This window comes from Coregonus clupeaformis, chromosome 5 (genome assembly GCF_020615455.1).
Source record: "Coregonus clupeaformis isolate EN_2021a chromosome 5, ASM2061545v1, whole genome shotgun sequence".
Classification (NCBI taxonomy): Eukaryota; Metazoa; Chordata; class Actinopteri; order Salmoniformes; family Salmonidae; genus Coregonus; species Coregonus clupeaformis.
In genome coordinates, this window is record NC_059196.1 from 6,538,831 (window position 1) to 6,552,432 (window position 13,602).

A 13,602-nucleotide genomic window follows, 5' to 3' on the forward strand; every position below is an offset into this window, starting at 1 on the left:
CCCCATAGAAAATCTTTGGAGGGAGTTGAAAGTCTGTGTTGCCCAGCGACAGCCCCAAAACATCACTGCTCTAGAGGAGATCTGCATGGAGGAATGGGCCAAAATACCAGCAACAGTGTGTGAAAACCTTGTGAAGACTTACAGAAAACGTTTGACCTGTGTCATTGCCAACAAAGGGTATATAACAAAGTATTGAGAAACTTTTGTTATTGACCAAATACTTATTTTCCACCATAATTTGCAAATAAATTCATTAAAAATCCTACAATGTGATTTTCTGGATTTTTTTTGCACAATTGGTGGCTGACTAAATACTTTTTTCCCCCACTGTATATGCGCTCGCGTGTGCGCAAAATGGGGGCCCTGCTGCTCTCTACACCCAGTGTGAGCTTCTTATGCAATTGGTGGGGACAGAAGGCCGGGACACACACTGTCACACCCGGGCTCCCGCTACCTACTGCTCAGCTGTGCTGTGGGAGGAACAGAGAGGCTGGAGGGTGAGTGGTGAGGCAAGGGCAGGGAGGCTCCTGCCTGTCTTCCTCTATGGAGGCAGGGCTGACATTTACATTTTTACATTTATAGTCATTTAGCAGACGCTCTTATCCAGAGCGACTTACAGTTTTGTGAGTGCATAAATTTTTCATACTGGCCCCTTGTGGGAAACGAACCCACAACCCTGGCGTTGCAAGCGCCATGCTATACCAACTGAGCTACAGGGGACCTTCTATTTACCATGGAAGGCTGTGGGCAGAGGTTGGTTCTGCTGCTCACATGCTACTGCAGACTAAAATGAATAAAAGTATCTGAACTGGATAAGGCTGATGAAGCCCCATATTGGGGTCCAGAGCTATGATGGAGAGGGACCAGAAAAGTCTGAGACAGCAGGGGCTCTCTGTGTGTGCGTGTGTGAGTGAATCAGTGACAGAGCGAGAGAATATCCAAAGTAAGCTTTGGCAATATGTACATTGTTACGTCATGCCAATAAAGCAAATGGAATTTAATTTAATTGACAGAGAGAGAAATGGCTCTGAGCTCCCATTTCATTCACTCCGCTGCCATGGACACAGTGGCAGGTCAATCACTGCTTGTGGTTGATCTGACATGGCATTTATTACAAAGGGCCAGTCAATCATAAATAACATTCTCCTGGGCCAGCACAGTGACAAATCTATGTTTGAAAAGCCGAAATATAAAAATGACCTCCTCTTTGTTTTATACTGTGAACACAGTTATATGAGTCATTGAATAGGGCCCACAGTTTCATAATGCTCTCATGTCATGTACTTTCACCCCCAAATACAATATCCTAGTTATGTCACAAGCCAACATCTCTCTCTGTGTGGAGGAGAGGCCCATCGTTTCCATGCCAGAGAGCCGGTGACAGAGGACATTAAATGTTACTGCCGCCTCCCTCCCTCCCTCCCTCCTTCTCTCTCCTTCCCCGTCTCCAGGACTAGGCCATAGATGACTGGGACGACAACAACACAAGCCCTGGCACTCCACTCCCGGAGCAGCACAGTAAATATTAAAGGAAGTTCATCAAAGTATCATTCAAGGCTGCGTTGAAGACAGCTGGCGTGGCATCAAAGGCAATGAAACATATGTCGGGATGACAACACGCACCGTTGCCCGCCGCCTGCCTGTCCAAGTTAGGGATTCTTTCTGTTGTTCTGATCACTTTTTCCTCGGTTGTGTTCTTATCTGTCTGTTTACTTGTTGTGAAAGTTGAGTTATGTCTTAAGTCTCTTTAAATGGCTTTGGCAGTTATCAAGACGCTGTACCAAATGGCACCCTATTCCCTACATAGAGCCCTATAGGCCTTATTCAAAAGTAGTGCACTATTTAGGGCACTGGTCAAAAGTAGTGCACTATATAGTGAATACGGAGCCAATTGGAACGCAACCAGTGTGTAGCTGTATTACAGGAGAGCAGAGGATACAGTGTGAAGTCAGAGCATGCCTATTCAACTGGAGCCATTACAGCAGACTTTTAGAAGGTTTACTAAGTTCTTTGTGGGTCTATCAAAGCCTCTTTAAAGAACAGAAGCAGGCCCGCTTTCTAAATGATCAGTGGAAGCGTGGTGCAGTCTCTCTACTTCTCTGTGGGAGAGAGTATGCTTACAGATGCCTGGCTGGAACAGATAGCCACATATTATATGTATGAGCCAATCCTCTATAGGTAGGCCTGAGTGTGTCTGTACACACATATACTGTACTGTTGAAAATGAGAGCAGCTTTTACAAGCCTAGTATCGCCTTTGTTTCAGTGCGTGTCCATGTATGTCCATTGCTTATTTTATGAGCACCTCTGTCCCCTTGTGTAGGCGTTCTCTCTGGCTGTATGTGAGCACTGTGCTGAGTATGTACTGGAGGTGCCAGTCTCTGCCTACCGCGCACACGTGTCTGTGTTTTTGTCCTTGTGTGAGCGCCTTCGTGCGTGCGTTCACCCTCAAAGTTGATGTGTATTAACTGTGACTGCATGGCCTATAATTCAGAACAGCTTGCTCTCATTAGGGCTTATAGCAGTCCATCCCACCCAAGCTCCTTACACACGGGGCAGCTTAGCCTCTTCATCCCCACACTGATATGGACCTCAGCCCTGGCCAGTCCCCAGACCACACACTGACTGACTGATGACCATAGCACCACAGTGGGTGAGATGGAGCCGGGCCCTTAATTGTCACTGAACATCCACATCTGACAGAAACCTCTGCTATCCCCACAGTATGAGAAGGGTGAATAGAGGTCAGATACAGCATGGTGACCAGGGACACAGAGGTCACTGGCAGGGACACTAACTATCCAACAATCCCTCTGTAGCTAGATCCCCTATTCAGGGGCCATGCCCATTCCCTAGATTTACTGCCTTCATGTAACACTTGGCCTGATCATTGGAACACAGTGAACTACTGTGACCTGGGAGTCAAATGAGGTTGCCGATGTCTTTATTTATACAGAGAGAAGAGAAGAACCACAAACAACAACAACAACAACAACAACTGATGACAGAGGAAACTGCTCTTTATACCATTTGTAGGATCTGGTGAGGATGGGGTGAGAGGGTGAGACATGAAGGAGAGAAGGGGGAGGAAGAGAAGTGGTGTGAGGGAGGTGAGGAGGACCTGAGGAAGGCAATTATCTGCCGTTAATTGCTCTAATTAGCTGAAACGGGCTGAGATGGTCTAAGGTGATGGGTTGCCATTAATTTAGAGGACTCTGGGATGGACACAGCGTATAAGGTGTTGGTTTAAGCCCAGATAGGAGAGAGCGGCAGCTCTCCTACTGATAGCAGTGCTGCTGATAAGACATGGCCCCTATCACCACCTCTCTCTGCCTCGCTCCCTCAATCCCCATTCCCCTCGCAGCCAGAGAGAGAGGGGGGGGATGGCCATACAGGGAGTAATGGAGAGATTAGACGGAATGAGGGAGGCGTGGCACTAGCGGAGCGATGGAGAGGGGTTAAAAGGAAAGAGGGGTGCTGGGTCGAGGTGGAGGAGAGAGGAAAGTTGTCAACGGTCCATACCGTATGACAGGCATGGCTTCATATGAGGACACCAAGAACTACGTTTCCTGTCTGAAATCAAATATGTGCTCTGACTGAAAACCATGTGGAAGCTTCCCTTCCCAAGCTCGCTATACTTCACTTCCATCAACTAACCTCATTAGTATTGAACATACTGTACACCTAGGAAAGTAATCCACTTTGGATGTGGAGTGATGCAGCCATCTTCTTTTAGAGAACCCTTACAGTAGTCCCAGCAGAGAGAGAGGCAGAGAGGGGTGGAATAAGAAGATGAAGGAAACAACCACAGAAGTCAAGAAAGCCCTTAAACACACAGAGCTCCTCTTTCAACACTTCAAATACATGTTTTAGATCTACATTAAAGGTTTTTTTGGGGGGGGGATTACTGCTTTTGTTACAAACAATTTATCAATGTTGCACAAACTTGTTTTGGCACAGCGTAGGCCAAAGCTCAGTGTATGCAAGACAAATGATTCAAACCAATGAAGCCGAGGCACTCCAAACTGTGGGAAGGTTTGTGCTCCAGCATCAGTTTGTGTGAGTGTGTCTGTGTGACGGAGTGTTTGTGTGCAATAGGGGCCTACGCAGCCTGTAACAAGATGTAATTAACAAGAATAATGGCTGTGCTCTCCTCCAACCGTGAACGAATGAAGCGTTGATAGCCGCTCGGTCCGCGGACGCAATCGTGTCTAATTTTCTGCAAAGGCCCAGATATGAGCTGGCTGCAGCAGGCAGGGAATTATGATAAGACTGTCTGGCTTAATGACTAGAGAGTGGCCATGCCGGCTCAACTTCACACTTCAGCAAGGACAACGACTGCTCACTCACTCACCTTCTAAAACCACCAAAACTTCCACACAACAAAGTCAAGGGGATCTGTTTCAGGGAGAAACATCAATGTTTTGAGCTATCAACAAATGGATAAAAGTATCTATTATTATTTTATTTTTTTATGAGCATGAGTGACACTTGCACTTGCCACCTATTAAACACATCAGTGAGTGGTGCGAGTGTTTGCTGTACCTACCTCTCGATGATGTCAGCGATGACACAGGCAAACATCTGCAGGCCCTCCGGTAGCTGCAGGGCCACTGTGAACAGAGACAGACAGACACAGACAGACAGAGGTAAGGTTAAGAGGACAACCTAGCCAGGCTACACACACAGCTGCAGTTTGAGTGACCACCACGTTATTTAATACATCCTAGACAGCATATACATGTATCTTGTTGCTTATGTTATTACTGCAGAGTGCTTCACTGAGACAGAAGGAAGCTGACATTTCAAGGCATTACTGTTGCCTTATCTTACTGAGTGATGCACTAGAGGAAATGGAAGTGTATCAGCGCCGTCTTCACACCTCCCTTCTTTTCCTACCGATCCATTAGTCACCTTTCTCCAACCGTCTCTCTCAATGACAGCCAACAGCTTTATGAGTCACAGCCACACACACACAAATATCCCTCTCACCGTGCAGACCGCTATGCATCCGGAAACTTTGTGTTTCTTCTCATTCTGCATTAAGATAGCATGGAGAAACGGATCAAATCGCTGTGAAATGGGAATCAAGCAATCACACGAAGGAAGGATTGGTCCTGCTGCTGATGTGAAGGGCTGAGAGCAGCGTGTTTCCGGTAGGAACTTGTCAGTGTGACACCAGCTAAGACGAATCAATGGAAAATGCTTTCATCAGGAGGTTGACTCATTGCCAGGGTTGAGAAGCAAAATATCACACCTCTTTAAATGATGCCAACAACTTTACAGAGAAAAAATACTATAAAAAAAGGCATGCTCTCTCAAAATGTCGTTTCTCACCCAATTTCCTTTTATTGTTGAGAACGTGCATAATTTAGGTTCATCTTGAACGTAAACATCAAATAAACATAATGACATCTAAGACATAACAGGCTATAGGACATGGAGAAACAGCTACTCTTAAGGGTCAGAGGAGGGGTAGATAACTGCGACCCCATGGGAACACGTACAGAAAACTGGTCAGATAAACAACTTCTGCAGAGTACCACAACTAAATCCATATTTCAAACAGACGCAATACAGTGACAAAATTCAAAAACATTTCAAACAAAACATGGTTGTTTTTCTGTCATAAATTACAAATACTGTAGCCACAGTCAACAGTAGTAGGCAAAACGCACAAAACAGGGGTTATCAATTACAGCATAGTTCTCTCAAAACTAGGCTAGAAGGCTAGTTCATCCATCCCTGGCAAAGTGCTTACAGGTGTTGCAGGTTCTGCACTGTTGGCAAATGTACAACATCACAGTAGGTCTAATCCTTTCAGTTTTCAATTGATATCACATTAATTTCAGATTGGAACAGATCCATTTTGAATAACAAAGAGGTTTTTTTCTCCTCACATCAAGCCCTTGCCTGATTCTTGCATAAATTGGTTATCCAGAGCTGTTGTCTTGGTAACAGACTGATGTCCTTATGTTGGCGTGGTTACATATTGTGGTATGCATACTTATGTAAAGTCCTTAGCATGAATGAACATTTAGCCTTTCTTTACTCAAATGGGATTATATCACAGTGTGATATTTCATACTTGTGTACAAGCCGTTCGTCCACTGTCCTCTGTTTCACAAATCCGCTTTGATTCGATGTCATTTGCAGTATTTGAAGAAACACTTTAAATGTTTTCCTGCATCAAAGGTAACACACTCTCCATTCACAGTGCATACTAAGATCAGTGGGCTGGCTCTAGCAGACACTGGGACTCATCTCAGCACAGTGTCTGGAGGGACTGACTGGAGGATGTGTTTAAATCAACTTTAGATAAAGCAGGAAGACAGTGTTGACAATGTTTCACTGTCAGACAGCCCCTGTCACACATCACCTTGATAAACCAATCAATGCGGCTACAGTCAATGGACACTTAGACTGCAGTGTTGATAAATATTTAATTAGGCCCATGTTCACATACTGCAGTGGTTTCCTACAGCAAAGATAAACAAGAAAAACAGGACTGTAGGCAACACTGAACAATAAAAGATAGCCTAGGAAAAATAAAAAGGGCACTGACCGAAAGAAAGGATGTCTCTGAAGCGTTATGGATGGAGGGGAGAGGGAAGGAGGAGAGGAGTGTGTATCTTTCTGATGAAAGGTTAAGGGATCACTGTGCACCATGTAGACAGACAGAGACAGGTCATTACTTGGGAAAGGGCGAGTTTATTAACCGAGAAAGGTTTCTAAGCCTCACCACAGCCCTGGCTGACAGAAGCCAAGAGCTCTCTCTCCATCTGCTCTCACTGCTGAAGGCTCTGCACAAGGGTTTAGAAGCATTTGTTTGTGTGTGTGTGTGTGTGTGTGTGTTTGTGTGTGTGTGTGTGTGTGTGTGTATACACATGTGAGCTGAAAAGTCATGAATGTCACAGGAGCATTAACACCAATCAAATGTCAAGAATGCTTGTGTGTTTGTCATTCACCCCCTCACTCTCACGGACACACATACCAACATGTGCATATGATAGTCTGTGATTGGTTTGAGTGTCGGCCTGTCAGCCAGCGCACGGTCTGCTGTCATGTGTCAAAAGGAGGAACATCTTGCACGTGCAGGGGGAAATAAAATGGCTCTGCATTGGTTGGCAGAAAGGGTTTTTTCAGTCTGGAAGGTGCCCACAGAGAGTTGGTGCAGCAAGGAGTTTTAGTGTGTGAATGGAGAAAAGGTCAGCTGACGAGCTAAACAACCTAGTTCTCTTCCAAGTCCCCAATCCTGTTTAGCCGGGCCCCAGCACTGAGATTTGTTCTGTATCAGATTTGACTTTTTGTCTAGAATAGTATTAGCATTCTATAACAGTGTGGACTGGAAGGTGCATCTGTGTGTTCAGTTCAGTCTGTAGTTCTTCAGCGTAGTCGTTAGGGTAACAGTATACTGTGGGGCACACTTAGTCTGCACTTAGAGTTGTGCTTCTGCAGAAAACAGTTGCCTCAACCTCTGTCTGCAATTAGTGGTTGGCTGCTCTAATGGAGCTTCTCCCAGACTCTTCACTTTCTAAAACATTCTCCAAAAAACATCTGTAGAATTCTGTAGATGTAACATCAGAAGAATTCCGAGACGTTAAACGAGAAGACCAGAGGGAAATCATGCGCGTCTGCGAGTGCTACTGCTAACCTTTTGATTATTTGCGATGCTGTTGTGTCTCTTCTGAGAGAAACAGTTCTGTGTGTTAGTTTGGCAGCCCTGAGGGAAACATTTTCATGGTTCCTCCAGACACACACGGTTGTTTGTCTTTCCGTTCACTTTGCCCTGCCTGTTTCCTGCCTTCCACTTTCACAGGTACAATTCAGTGTGCAAGGCTGAACAACTGTCGTGAGAACGAGACCATTGCAGGCACGGAAACTCAGCACACAGGAAAAACAAGATGAAAAAAATATACAAGGACAACATAGAGACAAATTGAGGTATGATAAAGAATGTGATCAGTTAAACTATGGCTGTATTATTTAACAATAACAGATGTAATATAATAATTTGGTGGCTGCTTATATTTGTCCTATTTCATTGGAAATATATTTTTTGCATACCCCAACCCCCCCCGAGACAACCTTGGAAAGTGGGGTCACGGCCAGGGGCAGCCATTATCAACGGTGACCCTGGAGCAATTAGGGTTAAGTGCCTTGCTCAAGGGCACATCAACAGATTTTTCACCTTGTCGGCTCTGGGATTCCAACTAACAACCTTTGGGTTACTGGCCCAACGCTCTAACCGACAGGCTACCTGGTGCCCAACCAGATGTTGCTCCTGCACATATATTTGGTGCAAAGAAGAATAGAAGCCTTCTGAAGATACCATTTTGAGCCTTAAAAAGAATCTGTACATTATGTTCATTTTCAGACAGAATAGCGCAGATTCTTGGGATACCATGAAAATAGTCTGAAATGATCACAGTAAAATCTGAGATATTTGACGTTTCTAAGGAGCTATGGTAACTCTCCAGAACCAAATGTATGCTCACTTAGACGTTGCTTCTGTTACCACTCAACAATCGAGGCTAGGCAGTAAAAACAATGGTGTTTGCTTGCTTCATTTCATTCCATTCCAACAGGAAGTGAAAAGACCAAAACAAAGAGGCCAATTCAACTGAGAATGAGCGAGAGAGGCTGAGTGAAAGGGGTTCAAAGCCCAGGCAGAAACAGATGGACTCAGAGGGAGAGAGAGAGAGAGAGAGAGGGGTAGAGTGCAACAGAGTCGATAAGGTGATCTTTGGCCCTGCGAGCCCAGAGAGAGAGGAAGCACTCTAATGAAACCATCACAGAACAGAGACAGAGGCTGCATCCTAAATGCCACCCTATCCCCAATAGTGCCTAGAGGGCTCTGGTCAAAAGTAGTGTACTGTATAGGGAATAGGGTGCCATTTAGGACATAGTCGGAGCGACAGGCAGACTGAGTCACACCAAAGCTCATCTCACCCCGACCATGGGGACCAGTCATAGACCACCCCATTCTCCCTACACACCACCACCTGTTACTTAGCTAGACTGTAACTCCTTTACTGTATGAAACACTTGTTGTTGGCTGTCATTTACATCACCAAGGGATCAGCGTTTTGGCATGCTCTTTCAGTAACACCCGGGTGGATATGGCAGTTTAGATTTTTGGCAGCGTTGGGTGGATTACTCCCACGTGTCTTTAATTAAGTTAGCATGTTTCACACCATACTGATATATTGAATGCTGCTATTTTCTTCATTGTTCCCTCTTTCCCCCTTCCCCTCCATTCTAGCTCTCTAGGTGTGATTGTCAGATGGGAGTATCAGTGCCATCACTGTGACCTGTATGTGTGAGTGCACTGTGCAGTGGGAATGCAGGGACTTGTGGCTGTTGTAAGATAGTGCGTCAAAGAGTGACAGGGAGTGACTCACAAGCCACAGTGGTGAAAGTGGGGTCCCTCACCCCTCTCATCACAACCCAATAACCCCTCAGCCCTCTCATCACCATCACAACCCAATAACCCCTCTCATCACAATCACAACCCCTTACATCACCACCACAACCCAATAACCCCTCACATCACCATCACAACCCAATAACCCCTCACAACCCAAAAAACCTTCAACCCTCTCATCACCATCACAACCCATACCCCTCACAACGCCATCACAACCCAATAACCCCTCATCACCATCACAACACCTCACCACCATCACAACCCAATAACCCCTCAGCCCTCTCATCACCATCACAACCCAATAGCAATACATTAGCCAGGAACTGATAGACACACCTCATTAGTCTATTCCAGTATTTGTATTTATTAGGGATCCCCATTAGCTGCTGCCAAGGCAGCAGCTATCGTTCCTGGGGTCCAAACATATTAAAGCACTTACATTACATATAAAACAGTACATCATATGACATTATTACACCACTACCTATCCACAATACAAAAGGTTTAATACCACCATACAACAATATCACAATATGTGCGTATGCATGTGTCTATACCCTTGTGTGTGTCTCTTCACAGTCCCCGTTGTTCCATAAGGTGTATTTTTACCTGTTTTTTAAATCTGATTCTACTGCTTGCATCATTTACCTGATGTGGAATAGAGTTCCATGTAGTCTTGGCTCTATGTAGTACTGTGCGCCTCCCATAGTCTGTTCTGGACATGGAGACTGTGAAGAGACCTCTAGTGGCATGTATTGTGGGGTATGCATGGGTTTCCGAGCTGTGTGATAGTAGTTTAAACAGACAGCTCGGTACATTCAGCATGTCAACACCTCTTACAAAAACAAGCAGTGATGAAGTCCATCTCTCTTCCACTCTGAGCCAGGAGAGACTGACATGCATGTCATTAATGTTAGCTCTCTGTGTACTTTTAAGGGCCAGCTGTGCTGCCCTGTTCTGAGCCAACTGCAATTGTGTAAGGTAATAGCATAAGAAATATATTATCCAAGCCTAATAGAGTATATTATCCAAGCCTAATAGATAGTAGAAATTTAATGAATAGGCCTATTCTGAGCTTACCTCTCTTAGACGTGGCCTGTCTCACCCGCCAGACTGTCTTGTGAATCTCAAAGTTGTAATTTGCAGGCAGAGCGTGGATAGCCTCCTGTAACTCTGGGTCTTGCAGGATTTCATCAGGAATTTGATTGGCCACCCGCCGTGGTCCTCATACTAGGGTAAGAATCAAATAATTTGACTGTGGGAGATAATTGACAAATTCAGATAGGAGGCTTCAGATAAAATAAGGTGTAGGGGCATAGTCTGATATGATTATTGGTAATACTTTACATTAAGTTGCTCTTATATATGAGTTGTTATATATTGTTGTAGTAATTGCTTTGAAATTGCACAGTCCCTATTCCTCTTGTATAGGCCTAATTACAAAAACCACTCAACTCCATAAACTATTATAATCCAGTCACTATAACAAGTTAATACAATGTTGTAGTTTATATTTTATTATAGCATAACTAAGAGCAACCTAATGTAAAGCAGGATTCCCCAACTGGTGGCCCGCGGGCCAAATTTATTTGGCCCCCCTAGTTTTCTGAGATGTGGAATTGTTGGACATAAAAGCCTAAAAACACCAGCAAATCAGCTCCAAGTGATTTTTATTTTGGAAATCTGTTCCAAAGCAGAGATATACTGTATGTTATTCAAATCAAATTTTATTTGTCACATACACGTGTTTAGCAGATGATTGCGGGTGTAGTGAAATGCTTGTGCTTCTAGCTCTGACAGTGCAGTAATATCTAACAAGTAATATCTAACAATTTCACAACATATACCCAATACACACAAATCTACTAAGGAATGGAATTTAAGAATATATATATATATATATATATATATATATATATATATATATATATACATACATACATACACACACACACACACACACAGTGGGGAGAACAAGTATTTGATACACTGCCGATTTTGCAGGTTTTCCTACTTACAAAGCATGTAGAGGTCTGTAATGTTTATCATAGGTACACTTCAACTGTGAGAGACGGAATCTAAAACAAAAATCCAGAAAATCACATTGTATGATTTTAAGTAATTAATTTGCATTTTATTGCATGACATAAGTATTTGATCACCTACCAACCAGTAAGAATTCCGGCTCTCACAGACCTGTTAGTTTTTCTTTAAGAAGCCCTCCTGTTCTCCACTCATTACCTGTATTAACTGCACCTGTTTGAACTCGTTACCTGTATAAAAGACACCTGTCCACACACTCAATCAAACAGACTCCAACCTCTCTACAATGGCCAAGACCAGAGAGCTGTGTAAGGACATCAGGGATAAAATTGTATACCTGCACAAGGCTGGGATGGGCTACAGGACAATAGGCAAGCAGCTTGGTGAGAAGGCAACAACTGTTGGCGCAATTATTAGAAAATGGAAGAAGTTCAAGATGATGGTCAATCACCCTCGGTCTGGGGGCTCCATGCAAGATCTCACCTCGTGGGGCATCAATGATCATGAGGAAGGTGAGGGATCAGCCCAGAACTACACGGCAGGACCTGGTCAATGACCTGAAGAGAGCTGGGACCACAGTCTCAAAGAAAACCATTAGTAACACACTACGCCGTCATGAATTAAAATCCTGCAGCGCACGCAAGGTCCCCCTGCTCAAGCCAGCGCATGTCCAGGCCCGTCTGAAGTTTGCCAATGACCATCTGGATGATCCAGAGGAGGAATGGGAGAAGGTCATGTGGTCTGATGAGACAAAAATAGAGCTTTTGGTCTAAACTCCACTCGCCGTGTTTGGAGGAAGAAGAAGGATGAGTACAACCCCAAGAACACCATCCCAACCGTGAAGCATGGATGTGGAAACATCATTCTTTGGGGATGCTTTTCTGCAAAGGGGACAGGACGACTGCACCGTATTGAGGGGAAGATGGATGGGGCCATGTATCGCGAGATCTTGGCCAACAACCTCCTTCCCTCAGTAAGAGCATTGAAGATGGGTCGTGGCTGGGTCTTCCAGCATGACAACGACCCGAAACACACAGCTAGGGCAACTAAGGAGTGGCTCCATAAGAAGCATCTCAAGGTCCTGGGTGGCCTAGCCAGTCTCCAGACCTGAACCCAATAGAAAATCTTTGGAGGGAGCTGAAAGTCCGTATTGCCCAGCGACAGCCCTGAAACCTGAAGGATCTGGAGGAGGTCTGTATGGAGGAGTGGGCCAAAATCCCTGCTGCAGTGTGTGCAAACCTGGTCAAGACCTACAGGAAACGTATGATCTCTGTAATTGCAAACAAAGGTTTCTGTACCAAATATTAAGTTCTGCTTTTCTGATGTATCAAATACTTTTGTCATGCAATAAAATGCAAATTAATTACTTAAAAATCATACAATGTGATTTTCTGGATTTTTGTTTTAGAATCCGTCTCTCACAGTTGAAGTGTACCTATGATAAAAATTACAGACCTCTACATGCTTTGTAAGTAGGAAAACCTGCAAAATCGGCAGTGTATCAAATACTTGTTCTCCCCACTGTGTGTGTATATATATATATATATATACAGTGAGGAAAAAAAGTATTTAGTCAGCCACCAATTGTGCAAGTTCTCCCACTTAAAAAGATGAGAGAGGCCTGTAATTTTCATCATAGGTACACGTCAACTATGACAGACAAATTGAGAAAAAAAATCCAGAAAATCACATTGTAGGATTTTTAATGAATTTATTTGCAAATTATGGTGGAAAATAAGTATTTAGTCACCTACAAACAAGCAAGATTTCTGGCTCTCACAGACCTGTAACTTCTTCTTTAAGAGGCTCCTCTGTCCTCCACTCGTTACCTGTATTAATGGCACCTGTTTGAACTTGTTATCAGTATAAAAGACACCTGTCCACAACCTCAAACAGTCACACTCCAAACTCCACTATGGCCAAGACCAAAGAGCTGTCAAAGGACACCAGAAACAAAATTGTAGACCTGCACCAGGCTGGGAAGACTGAATCTGCAATAGGTAAGCAGCTTGGTTTGAAGAAATCAACTGTGGGAGCAATTATTAGGAAATGGAAGACATACAAGACCACTGATAATCTCCCTCGATCTGGGGCTCCACGCAAGATCTCACCCTGTGGGGTCAAAATGAT

The 13,602-nt window shown here is 44.2% G+C and overlaps 1 pseudogene; it reads right to left on the minus strand.

Annotated features, from left to right (window-relative positions):
* Positions 1-13,602, minus strand: part of LOC121559853 — a 70,523-nt pseudogene that overhangs the window by 53,874 nt on the left and 3,047 nt on the right.